We start from the raw sequence: 8,212 nt of genomic DNA, 5'->3' as shown, positions 1-8,212 counted from the left end.
GACCAATATCTAATTGCTAAATGATTTTTGCAAGAACTACCGAAATAATATTTTTCTCAAGATTAACAGGATTTAATGACGTCAACATCTATTTTCTTTCCTATATGTGGTCAATGGTACAAAGCAAGGAGATAGTTTTCAATGAAATGATGAAGTTATAAGTATTGTAGATTTCTGATCTCGCCAAGTCTTTCAGCTTTAGACATATTACTGATAACCTGTCTCTAAATAGTATAAAATTTATTGACCAAATCCATTGCACATACCTACTAGATTCGGGAGTCAAGGTCACAGTTCGTCACCTGACACGTAGACAACTAAGGAAAGCTTTTGGCCAAGCTGCTTGATACACGTGGTGATTTCAATTTCCAGATAGGAACCTGTCTGCTTACCATATTTTTGGTGTTTACATATCGCAGTCGATATTCAACCTCGGGGTTGTTCCTAATATCACGATTTTTCGTACAAGATGTCGACGGGTGACACATAAACTCGCAGGGTTTTTAGAGACGCAAGTTAATGACGTTTCTAGAGGCGTTTTACGGTCGTCACATTGATCTCACTTACAAATACTGTTCTCTTTTCCCCGTAAAATTTATCTGCGAATGACTTCCTTACGAATACATAAACAAAATGTCTATTCTGGAGCGATTGCTGTTCCCAGAAAACAGTTTTACTTTTCCTGTTGTTTTTGAAGTCTCGTTCGGAGACACTTCCCGTACAGTACACGTACATATCACGTTTCCATGAAGGCTCTTACAAAGGTCGATTAAGCAGAAGACGCTTCCTAAACACCTGGTCTTATTCTCCTCGTACTTTTTCATGGTTCTCTGCGCAATTCTTTCTTTGTTCATATTTTGCCAAGTTTCATCAAATATAAGCTTAAATTAAGATCTATTGGTTTTAAAAAAACCCACTTAATATCCAGATTTATCACTACCAGTGATCAATAAATTAGATTTAGTTTAACGAACTTGTAACAAAGTTTGTAGCCCAAAGCTTTTTAATATCAATGACTTACCTAGGTTTAACACTGACAAGAGTTCCCAAAATTAGGCCCCTACCATCACAGACGATTCCTAGAAAGACGAAACAGCTATATGATGCAGTCTATTTCATTGTTTCACTGTACTGTGACTAAATCTAAATTTGTATTTAAAGGCGGCGCCATTCACTTGCGTGTCTATTGAACAATCTTATAGTTATATACTCAAGGTATGTTTGATACCACGAAAGTAGACATGGGAATGTGTACAAAGACAAGAAGAAAATACAGACATGTCTATAGGATTTTCATTCAAAATAAAAATCGGCGAACGAGAGCCACATGTGAATAAAAATATACGTTCTCGTATAATAGGATAAATAGTCAGTAAAGACCGGAGAAAAGTAAATATCTTTTTACCTTCATAATAATTAAAAGGATAAATCTGTCATACCAAGTGCAAATTTCATGTCAGGGAATAGATTGTTTAATCTATTACAGACCTCATGTACAGTCGGTACAAATAATGTCACCAAAAGGTTTCATATATGTTACAAACCATTTCTGGTATTAGAATGTACCTGAAGACGCCCAGTTGTTTGGCACACGTAGCCATGGCGATGTGTATATTACAGGTACTGTATATCATAAGAAATAATGGTACACCTGCTTTTAGTGATTTTTTTTAATCTACACAAAAGTAACACCACCTCGCATGTGTTTGATTACATTCACAAAAGTAACACCACCTCGCATGTGTTTGATTACATTCACAAAAGTAACACCACCTCGCATGTGTTTGATTACATTCACAAAAGTAACACCACCTCGCATGTGTTTGATTACATTCACAAAAGTAACACCACCTCGCATGTGTTTGATTACATTCACAAAAGTGCTTTATTTTGGACGGTTCTATTAATTATAATTACAGTCAATGAACATACCTGAATTAGGAAGAGAAATGTTTAAATGCGTTGCGTATAAAATCTGTTCTGTGATGCTGACACCTCGAGCAAATGGCAAAAATAGGTTTGACCTAACACAACTGTGTTATTGTTTTCATTCTTATACATGACTATCATTTAGTTCCATAGAACTATGAATTACAGCAAGCGGTCAAATGGTTAAAGGAGGACCTCTATCATACACGAATGGCTGGGCTGGACATCGAGCGGAAACCACCAATAATGTTTCTGATTAATTTCATTTCGCATTCAATATGAAAGTCATTTGAAATAGTTGCATTGCGGTGGTATGTATTGGAAATAACACTGAAACAAATCATCCGTTTAGTTTTTATTCGATTGTCAAATCATGCTGAAAGAACCTAGAATTTCTACGAAGAAAGAATTAGTGCGATCATTTTCTTGTAGAAAGGGTACCTTCATAATATTTGTTTGGTCTCATTAATCATGGACTCAGATCGGCATGGCAAAGAACACGACTGATGAATTAAACCCAGTCAAACTTGGATGCGATGAACTTTCTTCATCAAGAAAATTAAAAAGTCACCAAACACGGTTGATAATATTCCAACTGTAAATACATCATTCGATCATGGGCGTAATCTAATCATTTCTCCGATCATAACAAAATGAGGAATGGAAGAAAATAGCGGAACGCTAACAAAGCCATAATCGATGGTGCTTTCAGGCAAAAAATCACTGTTTCCGCTAGATTGTTAAGAAATCCGCAATTTTATATTAGAGCGGGTGCAGTGAGGCAGCCATATTCTGTCCAAATATGATTATCTTTTATTAACCAAAGTGTCATTTTAGATAGCTATACGATAGATTCACAAAGCGGTATCAATTCCTTTTCAAACATTCGCCTGCCAATCGCGCTTGACCCGCGCTGGAGATGATTGCGCTACATAATATCTGATGATTTATTTACCCGTGCAATCAAACTAATTGTGCACGCGTCCGAGAGGTGACGTGTTCGATCCATGAACGTGCGCGCGTGTTTGCCTACTTGACATGTATACGACAGTTCCACTCACTTTATGTAGAGAGCGTCTGTCACTCGCGTCAAGTTTGCTTTTTGTACTGTGGAACAGTAGACACCAGTCCAAAAGGTCTTGCCTAGATATATTTAGATATTGGAGTAATGTCTCTGCAATATTTGACAAAAAGAATTATTAATAATTTCATATCATGTCCTTTCTAAATTGCAAATAAAATAATATTTACGGTAATCAAAGACATAGATTAGAAATAATAATAAAGATAATGATAAAGATCGAGACTATTTTTAGAACAATTATCACTTGAATAAAGAATAATAGAACTGGTGCTTTCTCTCAAATAACCTAAATATCTTGAAATTCCAATGACTTTTCGATCATTCGTTCATTTATATGTAATATGATCAAAGCTTTTCTTGGTTTGTTTGTCAGTATGTTAAAGTGTTTACTACTAGCAGAGATATCGATTATGTCACTGTGCCTCGAAACATACTATAGCAACTAAAATTTAAAGAAAATTCTATTTGGTTTCGAGATTCAATTACAAGTACTTCGACAGTAAAAACGAATATAATATTCCTTCCACATTGAACATCAAAGTGATTTCAGCGAGAAGGAGTTAATAAAAGCCAACTACAAACACCTTGTGTGATGGTAAATACAACCTGGCAGAGATAACTGTTCACGTTAGGTGTCAATTAAACAATAAACAATATTCCCGTGAGCTTTACTACCCAAAGGGTAAGGGGCACGCGCATGTGTTTGATTTAGCAATAGTGTGCTTAATTAGCTGCCTCTGCGTTCACTGCTTGGGCACAGATAGCACAAGGTATACATACATCAGAGGGATGTGTTATAGGAACCAGGTACACATATACTGGACATTTTAGTGCCAGTGAAAACTTAGAGAAATTATTCCATTGTTTCCCTCTCAAAGAAATGTATACAAGTCACGAGTATGACAGTATATATTTTTTTCACGAATGTGACGCAAGAATTACAGATATCGTTTTTTTTGTAATAGGAGACAAATAAGTACATTTAATAAAAAAAATACTCTATTCCTCTGCATAAAACATCGCCTGGATAATTATCTTGGCGTCAGTATGCAATTTCTTACCCTACACTTGACAAGAAAACAACTTTTTGAATTGTGTGTTCATTTCCACCTACTCAATTGTTATATCAGAAAAAAATGCATGGAAACCGCTTATTCAGTTTACTTTTCGAATCAAAGAACAAGAAAATAGTGTGCTTCTAATACTGCGAATAGGAAGCGGTGTTCTGATTGGACCAAAAGTTAAATCCGATAGCAATAGGATCAGTATCAATGATGTAGTAATTCATATCACAGGAAGAGATTTTCAGAAATCAGTGTAGGATGCGTCTTGGTACCAAGAATGTAAATAAGTAGATTATTCAGCACAAGGTACATTGTATATACAAGTATCAGATTATTAGCAAATGAAGGATTTCTTTGTCCTCCTGTAATCCGCCAAGAAATGTAAAGTTTTACCAAAACGCCATATAAGCTTTGATAATGGCAGTCCTCGGCACGAATCTGAATATACACTGACGTACGTACACTAGACAGCGATCCACTTTACAGCTTCTATATCAGATATTTATACATCGCTTAACATGTATACCAGTATCTTAATGTTCTAGCACCTGTTTTAGAGAACAAGAGCACCATATTGTTTGTGTGTTTGTTGAGTTCTTCAGGTAAAGTTTAATTGATTTTGTCTCATGTACAACATCAGATGTGTATGTGAAGCTCTTCTGTAAGTATAAGTTGGAATAACTTGTTTCGCAACAGTTGTAAAATAAATAAAGTTTATATAAAACTCTTATCAAGCCCATCATTACCAGCGCATTCACACAATCAAGATATTTGACGTAATTAAACACCTGCCAACAATTTTGACCACACATATTACTGTACCAACACATGTATGTCTGTCTTTCCGAAGATATCTCTCAGTTGTAACCGATCTCTTGCAAACTTGGTAGATTTAATTACTATGTCATCAAGTATTGTTTTCTTTGTTTGGTTCACCTGTATTTGTCCTGTTGCTTTATTAAGTTAATCGTAACCAGAGATCTTCACTTTCAGTTTTCAATCGATCTCTGTTAGGCTAGGCCACCATGATATGAAGTTATGGTTTCTTCAAAAGGCAAATTCATTCAATTGTACACGAAAGATTAACTGCTCCTAGTTGTGTTCATACTGTTAATCTTGTCCAGAGATAAGATTTCAACCGACTTTGTCATATTTTCCTTATTTGTATTCATTTCGATATGATCAATCCTGAATATTTGTTTGGTATGGGACTCGTGTATATTGTTTGGCCCCGGGGTCCCCTTTGCTTGGTATGGGTCTCGTGTATATTGTTTTGCCCCGTGGTCCCCTTGTTTTGGTATGGGTCTCGTGTATCTTGTTTGGCCCCGTGGTCCCCTTGTTTTGGTATGGGTCTCGTGTATCTTGTTTGGCCCCGTGGTCCCCTTGTTTTGGTATGGGACTCGTGTATATTGTTTGGCCCCGTGGTCCCCTTGTTTTGGTATGGTTCTCGTGTATCTTGTTTGGCCCCGTGGTCCCCTTGTTTTGGTATGGGTCTCGTGGTTTGAGACTCGTGTATATTGTTTGGCCCCGTGGTCCCCTTGTTTTGATATATGACTCGTGTATATTGTTTGGCCCCGTGGTCCCCTTGTTTTGGTATGTGACTCGTGTATATTGTTTGGCCCCGTGGTCCCCTTGTTTTGGTATGGGACTCGTGTATATTGTTTGGTCTCGTGGTCCCCTTGTTTTGGTATGGGACTCGTGTATATTGTTTGGCCCCGTGGTCCCCTTGTTTTGGTATGGGTCTCGTGTATATTGTTTGGCCCCGGGGTCCCCTTGTTTTGATATATGACTCGTGTATATTGTTTGGCTCCGGGGTCCCCTTGTTTTGATATGGGACTCGTGTTTATTGTTTGGCCCCTTTGTCCCTTTGTTTTGTCATAGGACTCGTGTATATTGTTTGGCCCCGTGGTCCCCTTGTTTTGGTATGGGACTCGTGTATATTGTTTGGCCCCGTGGTCCCCTTGTTTTGGTATGTGACTCGTGTATATTGTTTGGTCCCGTGGTCGCCTTGTTTTGGTATGAGACTCGTCCATATTGTTTGGCCCCGTGGTCCCCTTGTTTTGGTATGTGACTCGTGTATATTGTTTGGCCCCGTGGTCCCCTTGTTTTGGTATGGGACTCGTGTATATTGTTTGGCCCCGTGGTCCCCGTAGTCCCCTTGTTTTGGTATGGGACTCGTGTATATTGTTTGGCCCCGTGGTCCCCTTGTTTTGGTATGGGACTCGTGTATATTGTTTGGCCCCGTGGTCCCCTTGTTTTGGTATGGGACTCGTGTATATTGTTTGGCCCCGTGGTCCCCTTGTTTTGGTACGGGACTCGTGTATATTGTCTGGTCTCGTGGTCCCTTTGTTTTGGTATGGGACTCGTGTATATTGTTTGGCCCCGTGGTCCCCTTGTTTTGGTATGGGACTCGTGTATATTGTTTGGCCCCGTGGTCCCCTTGTTTTGGTATGGGACTCGTGTATATTGTTTGGCCCCGTGGTCCCCTTGTTTTGGTATGGGACTCGTGTATATTGTTTGGCCCCGTGGTCCCCTTGTTTTGGTATGGGACTCGTGTATATTGTTTGGCCCCGTGGTCCCCTTGTTTTGGTATGGGACTCGTGTATATTGTTTGGCCCCGTGGTCCCCTTGTTTTGGTATGGGACTCGTGTATATTGTTTGGCCCCGTGGTCCCCTTGTTTTGGTATGAGACTCGTCCATATTGTTTGGCCCCGTGGTCCCCTTGTTTTGGTACGGGACTCGTGTATATTGTCTGGTCTCGTGGTCCCTTTGTTTTGGTATGGGACTCGTGTATATTGTTTGGCCCCGTGGTCCCCTTGTTTTTGGTTTGAGACTGGTGTATATTGTTTGGCCCCGGGGTCCCCTTGTTTTGGTATGGGACTCGTGTATATTGTTTGGCCCCGTGGTCCCCTTGTTTTGGTATGGGACTCGTGTATATTGTTTGGCCCCGTGGTCCCCTTGTTTTGGTATGGGACTGTTGTATATTGTTTGGTCCCGTGGTCCCCTTGTTTTGGTATGGGACTCGTGTATATTGTTTGGCCCCGTGGTCCCCTTGTTTTGGTATGGGACTCGTGTATATTGTTTGGCCCCGTGGTCCCCTTGTTTTGGTATGGGACTCGTGTATATTGTTTGGCCCCGTTGTCCACTTGTTTTGGTATGGAACTCGTGTATATTGTTTGGCCCCGTGGTCCCCTTGTTTTGGTATGGGACTCGTGTATATTGTTTGGCCCCGTGGTCCCCTTGTTTTGGTATGGGACTCGTGTATATTGTTTGGCCCCGTGGTCCCCTTGTTTTGGTATGGGACTCGTGTATATTGTTTGGCCCCGTGGTCCCCTTGTTTTGGTATGGGACTCGTGTATATTGTTTGGCCCAGTGGTCCCCTTGTTTTGGTACGGGACTCGTGTTTATTGTTGGGCCCCGTGGTCCCCTTGTTTTGGTATGGGACTCGTGTATATTGTTTGGCCCCGTGGTCCCCTTGTTTTGGTATCTGACTCGTGTATATTGTTTGGCCCCGTGGTCCCCTTGTTTTGGTATGGGACTCGTGTATATTGTTTGGCCCCGTGGTCCCCTTGTTTTGGTATGGGACTCGTGTATATTGTTTGGCCCCGTGGTCCCCTTGTTTTGGTATGGGACTCGTGTATATTGTTTGGCCCCGTGGTCCCCTTGTTTTGGTATGGGACTCGTGTATATTGTTTGGCCCCGTGGTCCCCTTGTTTTGGTATGGGACTCGTGTATATTGTTTGGCCCCGTGGTCCCCTTGTTTTGGTATGGGACTCGTGTATATTGTTTGGCCCCGTGGTCCCCTTGTTTTGGTATGGGACTCGTGTATATTGTTTGGCCCCGTGGTCCCCTTGTTTTGGTATGGGACTCGTGTATATTGTTTGGCCCCGTGGTCCCCTTGTTTTGGTATGGGACTCGTGTATATTGTTTGGCCCCGTGGTCCCCTTGTTTTGGTACGGGACTCGTGTATATTATTTGGTTCCGTGGTCCCCTAGTTTTGGTACGGGACTCATGCATATTGTTTGGCCCCGTGGTCGCCTTGTTTTGGTATGAGACTCGTCTATATTGTTTGGCCCCGTGGTCCCCTTGTTTTGGTATGTGACTCGTGTATATTGTTTGGCCCCGTGGTCCCCTT

Source organism: Ylistrum balloti, unplaced genomic scaffold, assembly GCF_031769215.1.
Source record: "Ylistrum balloti isolate Yb309-2 unplaced genomic scaffold, AGI_CSIRO_Ybal_v1 Utg370268, whole genome shotgun sequence".
NCBI lineage: Eukaryota > Metazoa > Mollusca > Bivalvia > Pectinida > Pectinidae > Ylistrum > Ylistrum balloti.
Note: the sequence above shows the minus strand (reverse complement) of the source record.